At 37.8% G+C, this 10,153-nt stretch overlaps 1 protein-coding gene across 1 annotated transcript in view; it reads right to left on the bottom strand.

The window, feature by feature from the left end:
- The window catches only part of LOC107692320 (receptor-type tyrosine-protein phosphatase alpha-like), a 32,785-nt gene extending 23,463 nt beyond the window's left edge, over positions 1 to 9,322 (bottom strand). The window contains exon 1 of the mRNA XM_016491302.1: positions 8,931 to 9,322. The gene's annotated coding sequence lies outside the window, so the exon portion shown is untranslated. The remainder of the gene's footprint in view (positions 1 to 8,930) is intronic.
- Positions 9,323 to 10,153: the final 831 nt, after the last annotated feature.

Raw genomic sequence — 10,153 nt, 5'->3', positions numbered from 1 at the left:
TACACTCACAATGAAAACAAAACATTGTTTTTTTGTAAAATAAAGAAAACAAGTAGGATGTCGCTTTCTGCCATTTGAGTTTCCTTTCTGTGAACAAATTAAGCCTGTCACAAAAATGAACAAACTCAGCAGTATATAGGCTACATTACGTGTCGCACTGTTTTTTTCTCTAGTTTATCTGTAAACAATCAAATATATTTCAAGAATTTATTCCTTGTATGTATATATGTACTGCAGATTTTATATATATAACAATGTAATAATATTGAGTATTCTCACATCTAGGTGGAAAAAAATTTAATTTGTACTACTGTCTGTTCAAATTAAATGAAAAGAAAGCAAGCATAGTAGATTTGTTTTTTTTTCCTGTTGTACCGAAATCGTATCGAACCGTGACTATTTAATGTGGTATTTTTTGACAATATTCACTCATGACAGTAAAATAGGGCATTCTAAGTCAATATACTGCAGTATTTCCTCTCTCAATCAGTAGAAAATATGGTTAACACCCGGTCATGCATGAAAAAAAAAATACCGTCATGTACCGTGAAACCGTTATAATTTTGAAAAATACCGTGATATAAATTTTTGGTCATACCGCCCAGCACTAATAATGACGTGTCTTGCATGAGGAACAGAGCAGACTCAGAGCAGTCACACTGGTTTGGACGACACTGCTTTAAAATAAAAGCTCTCGCTATAGCAGAAGTGTATAGCTGTGATTCATGCATATGTCATGTTTTCAAAAGAAGCAACTTACACTAACATTGAAAAGTTTGGTAAGACTTTTTAACGTTTTGGAAAGAAGTCTCTTATGCTCACCAAGGCTGTATTTATTTGATCAAAATTATAGTAAAACAGTAATATTGAGAAATATTATTACAATTTAAAATAAATATTTTTATTATTACTGAATATTTTTCAGTAAAGCTGAATATTCAGCAGGCATAACTCCAGTCTTCAGGGTCACATGATCCTTCAGAAATCATTCTTATACGCTGATTTGGGCTCAAGAAGCATTTTATTATGATCAGTGTTGGAAACTTAATATTTTTGTGGAGACCGTAAAACATTTTGTTTCAGGATTCTTTGATAAATAGAAAGTTCAAAAGAACAACATTTATTTGAAATAGAAATACGTATGTCTTTACTGTCACTTTTGATTAACTTAAAGCATACTTGAATAAAATAATTCATTTAAAAAAAGTTCTTACTGACCCCAAGCATTTGAATACTTGTGTGCATTGCATTCAAGGAAAACATTTAAATGCATTATGCATTCCCAGGGAATCAAACCCATGACCTTGGCATTGCCAGTGCAAAGGCTGACTGCTTGAGCAACAAGAATGCATCTTCTGGTCAAAATGAGGAAGGAAAAAAACACTGCAAAATACATTGCAAAGCCATTTTAGCTCAATTAAATTTGTTCAAAGTTTGTTCAAATCCCTCGGGTGCGCTACTTTTCCCATTTCAGTTGTGTAAATGCACCAAACATCAAATCCTTCAGAGCTTGTTGAGTATAAGTGTGATATTACTTTTCTAACCAATCAGGAATCTAAAAACATGCCATAAAGTCGAATGAATGAGGGACCAGAGGTACATCTTGAGAGACGAGAAAAAATACTTCCGATTCTTCTACTTGGGCTAATAACAACTACTTAAAGGGATAGTTCACCTAAAAATGAAACTTCTGTCATTAATTACCACGACGCATATGTGTTCCTTTGCTCATAAACAAGGAGTTGTATTCTCTATATTGGTGCCTAAGGTGAGGTGGAGAGGAATTGTTGAATAAAGTAATTATTTTTGTTTTCTTTGCGCACAAAAAGTATTCTTGTAGCTTCGTTAAATTACGGTTGAACCACTGATGTCACATGGACTATTTTAATGATCTCCTTACTATGTTTCTGTGCCTTACCCGTGGTAGGACCCTTGCTGTCTATGTGGGGTCAGAGAGCTCTCGGATTTCATAAAAAATGTCTTAAATTGTGTTCCGAAGATGAATAAAGGTCTTACAGGTTTGGAATGACATGAGGGTGAGTACTTAATGACAGAATTTCCATTTTTGGGTGAACTATCCCTTTAAGCTACCTTTACACCTTTAACAACCACACAGCAACACACTAACAACAGGATAACCATTATTGCATGTACACTTCCTCTACCTTGAAACGGCCAAAACTGATGACTGTGATTAATTGTTCAGTCCTAAACACATACCAGAGGAGTCATGCTTTTATAAACAGCTACACTAACACTCACTTCTGCTCTCTTTATCTGTGTAGCTCTCAAGCCTGAGAAAATAAACCAGCCATTTTCCTCTTTTCTACATCCTAAAACCATCTCAATAAACAGTACAGCTATTATATGAACTACTAACCTGTTAGGCAGTGAACAGGTGTATTGTATTTTCTGTATGCCTTCAGAAACCACAGTTTTTAGAAAATAAAGAGTTGCAAACAAAGTCAAAACACACTTTATACACTGTAATGATTTTTTGAAGTTGTAACTGCAACAGAGATTACTGGAGTATGTTTCACAAGAATCTCAGTCTTTCTACTTGTGAAATTTCCTAGCAATTTTTTTCAGTGTACACCGCAGTTGAGTTCGGGTCAGGGAAACTGGTCCTACATCAATGCAATGGAGGCCCTTTCTGTTGCCGGAGAGCATTTCCAAAGGAGAGATAATGGGTATCTGTCTGTCACCATTCACAGCTTATTAATACGCTGTTCTGCACCCTGGAGGAGCGTGCAGTGTGACAGGAATAATCTCAATGCCCCTCTTCATCTCCCTCAAACTGGGACAGCCCAGCGGACAGACAAGATGACACTGCATCCGCCGCCGTCACATGAAGAACCCTGATGGTGTTGCACAACACACACAACCCTCAATTCCTCCGAACCTTCCTGTGCAAGGCTTCCAGCAACTCATTCAGAATAGGGATTGAATGATTACTCAAGTTACCTGATTACAAAATAACTAAGGGAGGATTTTCATTCTCTAGTAAATTCACACCAAAAAATGCTGATCTCATGAAACACAAAACCAACAAACACAACATACCAAGTTTACTTCTAATTCACACATTTCCTGCCAAAATTAGCACAGAAAATGCTATGTTTTTTTTGAACGGTAAGATAAGACCATGGCATTGGACATTAAGAAAGTAAATAAATTTGATGATAAAAGCTTTTCATTTAAACATAGACTACCATTCAAAAGTTTACGGTTACATGATATTACTGTATTTAACTTATTTTGATCAAATAAATGCAGTCTTTGTGAGCATAAGTGACTTCTTTTAAAAACATTAAAAAATCTTTCTGATCCCAACATTTTGAACAGAAGTGTACAGTTTCTGTATCACTGAAGATTTTATTAGCGCTCAGAATTAAACCACGTCTGTTTACCAACAAAGCCATTAGCAGTAATTTTAATTTAGACATGCAAAATAGAAAAGGCAGGCTTAAATAAGAAAAATCAGCAAAATCAAAAAAACCTGGAATGTTGGTTAACCTGAGTCACAAACAATAGCTAGATATAGAAATCGTTAACCACTCCCACAGTATGACTTGAGAAATGATGTGCAAAGTACTGAAATCACAGTAAACGGATAACTTTAACCCATCTAGGGGAAAGGGGGTGGCGTGGTGTATTGCCGGCAGTTTTGTGTCAGGGTTTCCCAGAGAATGCTCTGGTCTAGCCACATCACACACAGAGTGATGTATAGTCACAGTATTTAGCACACAGTCAGACTGAGCCACACAGTGAGTGCACACATAGGCCTACAGTGGACATCCGGAAGAGCACTTTCTCACAACTCGTGTTTCTCTCTCAGATTTGACACAGAATCTGAGGGAAAAAAAACATATGTGAAAACAACAACATCAAAAATCTGTCATGATTTACTCCGCCTTGTGTCACTTCAAACCTGTATGACATTCTTTCTTAAACAAAAGGTACAATATCCTGGCTCAGTTTTCAACAATTAAAGTGAATGAGAACTAGGGCTGTCAAGCTTCAAAAAGGACACAAAATCACCATATAAGTATCATAAAAGTGGCTCCCAGGACTTATATTTCAAGTCTTCTGAAGCCTGAAACAACAGTTTTTTTGTGACAAACAGAACAGTCATTCATTGCTATTCTTCACTTCCAGTGATCTGTTAACTTTTCTGTCTGATTTGTGAATGATCTTTTTCAGAGAAGCTTTGTAAAACAGACAATCTGATTTATTTAAACTCATTCATCAAAAACTTTTTTAGATTTGTATTTATTTATTTATTTTTAGAGTTGGGTGAACTGTCCCTTTAAGAAGACAAACCTCATTGACTCCATTATTTAAAGCAACAGGATTCACTTCCTATCAAGTCATCAAATCCGATCATCCTCAGTGAGAGGTCTTGCAAAAACACCCAGGATCCTTTTATATAAATAATATAAACTGGCATGCATTCTGCCTGGGCCCTTGCGTTTACTAAAAGTTAGGAGGAAAACAACGCCCAAGACGCCCTCTCCACTGATCCAATGGCTTATCCTCTCAGTCATCTGTAATTGACTAAACTGCTTCTGAGGACAGGATTTCAGAAGTCTCACTTCAAAACGTCAATAAGCAGATGAAAAATTACTAATCATAGAAACTAGATCAGAAGTTCATCATGTCAAAAAGAGCCTTCAGGCCTGTTAGAGTACGTTATTATGCTACAAATAAATTTAACATCATTTGCAATGCTTATAAAATGTTTATTTTGCTAAATAAATTTCATGCTTATTATTAAAGCAATAGTTCACCCAAAAATGCAAATTTGCTGAAAATGTAGTCACCCTCAGGCCGTCCAAGACGCATGCGATTAATCGTGCAGCCCTAATGTAGATGAGTTTGTTTCTTCATCATAACAGATTTGGAGAAATTTAGCATTACATCACTTGCTCACCAATGCATCCTCTGCTGCAGTGAGTGAATGGGTGCCGTCAGAGTCCAAAATCATCACAATAATCCACAAGTAATCCACACAACTCCAGTCCATCAATTAACATGTGAAGTGAAAAACTAAATTTCTCCAAATCTGTTATGATGAGGAAACAAACTCATCTACATCTTGGATGACCTGATGGTGAGTAAATCTTCAGCAAATTTTCCTTTTTGAGCAAACCATTTCTTTAAGTCTCTGTGACCGGATTATTACACAACACAAATCTTTGCAATCAGTGCAATCAAAACATAACGCACATGCATTCATGTCTATTTTGCCTTACTTGACAGTGCATGTTAAATGGACATATTATGATTGGACATATTATGATTGGAAATGATGATGACACCACACACATAGTACATACCAAAAATGGGCATGTTCATACTACTACTACAAAATAATCTCTCTGGAATTAACATAAAGTGTCTATTTTTCTGGCTTTGATTTTTAAAAGCCCTCAGAAATACACTTTGCTGGAATTGTGTCAGAATGTACTCAATATATTACCCATGATGCCTGTGATAATTACACTGCAAAAACCCACACAGATACTGCAGATGCTGTCATGCCATCTCACTACTCACTTAAGACGGTTGGATCATCGCAAAAATTAAGCTGCGGGAGAACTACAGGGCGTCATCTCTAGTTGCTCCGGTTGCCAAAGGTGCAGGTCTATTTCATAACCTCATTGCTTGCAGGGAGAAGTAATAACAGGTCCAAACAGGACGAGTCAATAGAGAAACCCAAGCAGGGTGAGAGACTAGACCGATGACATCAAATATACTATGACACCAGCTGAATTGTTAAGAATGCAGAAAACAAAATGTACAAAATATATTTTCCTGATTTGGAGCGAATTGAGAACATTGCAGGATTTCAGATGGGCTTTTTTACATCTGCATGTCCAAGCACTGCATACTACACAATATGGATGCATATTTATAGTTAACTAGATGATAAATTTTCAGAAAATATGAATTATCAGAATCAGAAAGAGCTTTATTGCCAAGTATGTTTGAAATCCTTATTTGTCCGGGAGAGCAGAAGAAGTTCGTCCGTTTTGTTGGGTAGAGAGCGGAGATTCGCCATATGGATGCTCGGCAACGGCGTTCTGAATCCGCGCTTCCTGAGCTTCACGAGTGCGCCGGCTCGCTTCCCCCGTCTGCGCGTCCTGAAGTGCTTGATCAGCGCAGCAGCTCCGCCGACTACAACGTTCAGCAAAACGTCCGAATAAACGAAATCCGGTAGAAGATTGTGTGGTGTGTTCTGCCGAATGTTCAGCAGCTCATCCCTGGTAAAACTGATCGTGTTTGAGAAACAAAAAACAGGAAAAACTAACAAAAACAGTACAAACACTGGAGAGCCAAACACTTAGTCTGCCGTCTGCGGCGCCATCGCATCGATATCCCTAACAATAGGGATTCTGACTGTATCTGACTGTACTGACACTATTGGATGAGAACACAAAAACTTAAACTTAACCGAGCTGGAGAATGACAGATCTGTCTTCTGTAAAGCTGCTTAAAGTCGCTTCATAATTGAACACACAATTCAACACCGCGACAATGTGATTGAACTGAAATGAATCAACGCTGAATTTGAACTGACCTGAATAATGACACTATTGTCTTCTGTAGAGCTGCTTCACAGCTAAATTTCAAGCGGTTTCGAAACTGATGAATTCTGCTATATTAACACTGTTATTTTTTCTGTTTATAAAGCTGCTGCTACAAAGCACTATATAAATAAATGTGACTTGACTTTAGTGTCAACATTAATGCATCAAAATTCACCTTTTAATTCAACCATGTACAATTAATTCTCCATGGTTCAACAATAACCAACAAATACCCCTTATGTATAATAAAATCTGAGATGCACTGCATCAGCTAACCAAACGTTATTTTTCACACCTTTAAAATGCAATAGAGAATCTGTTTATATAGAGATAATTCCTTCATTTATTTGACATGTGAGACCATTCATACAAGGCACATATCCAGTGAAAGAGACTAAAGCTAGTGCAGTGAGTGACTAGATTTTTAATCCAGTATTCTCTAGGCATACTAGCACTGCAGTGGCGGGCAAACTACGACCGAGTGGAAGCAAAACTCCAATTTAAAAAGCAGAAAGCGGGCGAATTAGCACGGCAACTTTCAACTAAGTGCAGACAATGGATAGCGCACTTGACTGGACGTCTGAGCGACATAATTCCTGTGTTTGTGTCCACAAAAAGCTCCCTATCTACCAGCTCCCTCGCGTCCCCCCTCCCCTTCCCAGCTAGTTCGGCAAATGTTCGCGTTGCTTCAAACATTATTGGATGCGCTCCCAAGACACCCTTGCGCGGTGCGTAAACGTTACATAAATCTGCGCCTGGGTCTCGGTTGTCTCACTCACACACACACACACACACACACACACACACACACACACACACACACACACAGACAGGCCAGCCTTTAAAAACATGTAGCGACAAAGCGCTGATCAATATGTTCACTTTCAGCGCCCACAGCGCGTGACGCGAACGCACTGGACTCCCATTGTCTTCCCATCCGTTATTGTTACAATGTTTAGAATGTATCCAGTCTGGGATGATTAATATTGCTACAACGTATCCAGACAGAAAGAATATGCATAGCTACAGTGTATCTAGTTTGGAACCATTAATAGTTACAATTTATCCAGTCAGAAATCATTCATATTATTACAATACAAACATTCAGTTACTCAATCTTAACATTACAATGCATCCAGTTAGATAGCATTGACATAGCTTACCAGTCTGGAACCAATAATAGTTGCAATTTATCCGGTCAGAAAACATTCATATTGTTACTAGTAAGAAATTATTCACATTGCTACAATATATCTTGTCTGAGACCATTATATTATTAGAATATATCCAGTAAAACGATTAATACTGCAACAATATGCCCACTCCATAGCCATTAAAAAAGCTACAATATATCCACTCAGAAATTATTCATATTGCTACAATGTATCCAGTCTGATTAATAATATTATAATACATCAAAACAATGTATCCAGTCAGAAAACATTTACATACAATGTACCCAGTCTGGAACAATTAAAAGTGACAATTTATGCAACCAGAAATATATACAGTCAGAATTTATTTCGGAAATTATTTAAATTGCTACAGTGTACCAGTTTGAGAAAATTAATATGCTTAGAATTTATCCAATAAAAAACTATTAAAATTGAAACAATGTATCCAGCCAGAAATCATTTATATTGCTACAGTAAATCCAGTCTGTGAACACTGATATTGCTAGGTGTCCAGAAATAATTGACATAGCTACAAAATATCCCGTCAGAAATAAATATTGATACAATATCCAGTCTAGAACCATCCAATATTGTTAGCATTTACCGAGTCCAAAATCATTTATCCTGTTACACTGTATCCAGTTATAGTTTTTTGTTTTTTTTCAGTCATACATCACTTATATTTTAACAACGTATCCAGTCTGGGACCACTAACACTGACTCGATGTATCAAGTGAAGTATCTTTCATAATGTCTCTTTATCCAGTCAGAAATCACGCCTGCGTTCTGGCGCACAATCTGCCTGACTTCCACTAAAAGCTATGCGTGTCTCTCTTCCTCTTCTTCTCCCCCTCCCTTTTCTCGGCAGACCCCCCCTACCCCCTCATTTTCCCTCCTTGCCTCCCAGCTAGTTCGGCAAATGTTCGCGTTGCTTCAAACATTATTGGATGCGCTCCCAAGACACCCTTGCGCGGTGCGTAAACGTTACATAAATCTGCGCCTGGGTCTCGGTTGTGCCACAAAAGGCTTTGCTTTCTTTGGCTAGACGACCCACTAACGTGACAAAACCTAAGTGACACAAGGGATAGATATCAGACAAACTGTGGCGATGAACAGAAGTTTGCGCTGTTAATATATTCAGGGAAGCAGCGATGTAACTCACCTTGACAGCCCTGTCCCGCACTACGGAGCCTGATGTTCCAGATAAAGTGCGATTGTTTTCCACTTCCCCGGCCCCTGTCTCCACACCCCAGGAACAGAGAGTGTGTTCGGGGTGGGGGGCCTGGGTGATAGGAATGATCTCGGACAGACAGCCAATTTGGAGTGGGGCAAAGCAACAAAGGCGCTTACTGGAATCCAAAATGCATGTCTCGGGAAGTCTTAAAGATGTGCGCTAGCTTTCCGAAAAGCCTGTATTCCTGCCCTCTCCGCGACACGGGGAATCAGTATCCCACGATTTGTTGGTTGTATCCGGGCGCGTCGCTCGCCTCCTAATCCGCCATGTTGTGCCCCTGTGCCTGGAATGGGAAGCAGCGGATTCCCAGGCCAGGCCCCTCCTCTCCTCTTCCCACGCAGAGACGCCGCGACATCTGGCGGACGGCTTGCTTCCAGGAAAGAGGAATGTACAGTAGGCGCTTAGGTGCAATGCGCCACCCTGCGGCCGGTTGTGGTATTGCGTGTTACAGAGCCGTCTGAGAGGAGCTCTAATGAAGCATATACTGTATGTACTGTAGATTAACTGCAGGGATTTCCTTCAGGTCTTCTTCAGTGTTCGGGGATTTGGCGTGAATTTTGAACAGCTGATAAATTATATCAGTCAGTGTCTGTTTCATTTAAAATAATTGTTATTAATGTATCCCATAAAATGTAGTGGATCATTCTTGAAAAAAGAAACTAATCTTAATCAAGTCTAAAATGTTTTGCTGGTTTAGCAGGTTTAAGTTGCTATCCCAACCTAAATGTAATACAGTTCTATCATAATAATAATGATTTTCTTTTATTTTTTTATTCTATAAAATGAACGATGCCATTTGTTAACAAAATTAGTTAACATGAACTAATAATAAAAAAAAAAACATTTAATAATCTTAATGTTTAATTTCAACATTTATTAATACATTATTAAAATCAAAAGTTGTAAAACCTCATAAATACGTAAAAAAAAAAAAAAAATGCTCATTGTTAATTTTAGTTAATGCATTGCCTGAAATTACCTTTCAATATTACTAATATTTTCTGGGTGGGAAACTTTTAGTTAATAACAATGAGGACATTCAGCATAAAAAAAAGAGAAATAGTCTGACTCCAAACAATTTTTTTATTGCATAAAGATTTTATGAATAAGTGATATTCTCATTCTTTTGTTTTTATTATATTCTGGCATAA

Source organism: Sinocyclocheilus anshuiensis, unplaced genomic scaffold, assembly GCF_001515605.1.
Source record: "Sinocyclocheilus anshuiensis isolate Anshui unplaced genomic scaffold, SAMN03320099.WGS_v1.1 scaffold478, whole genome shotgun sequence".
In the NCBI taxonomy this organism is placed as follows: domain Eukaryota; kingdom Metazoa; phylum Chordata; class Actinopteri; order Cypriniformes; family Cyprinidae; genus Sinocyclocheilus; species Sinocyclocheilus anshuiensis.
The sequence above is the reverse complement of the archived record's forward strand: the minus strand, read 5'-3'. Positions and strand labels throughout refer to the sequence as shown.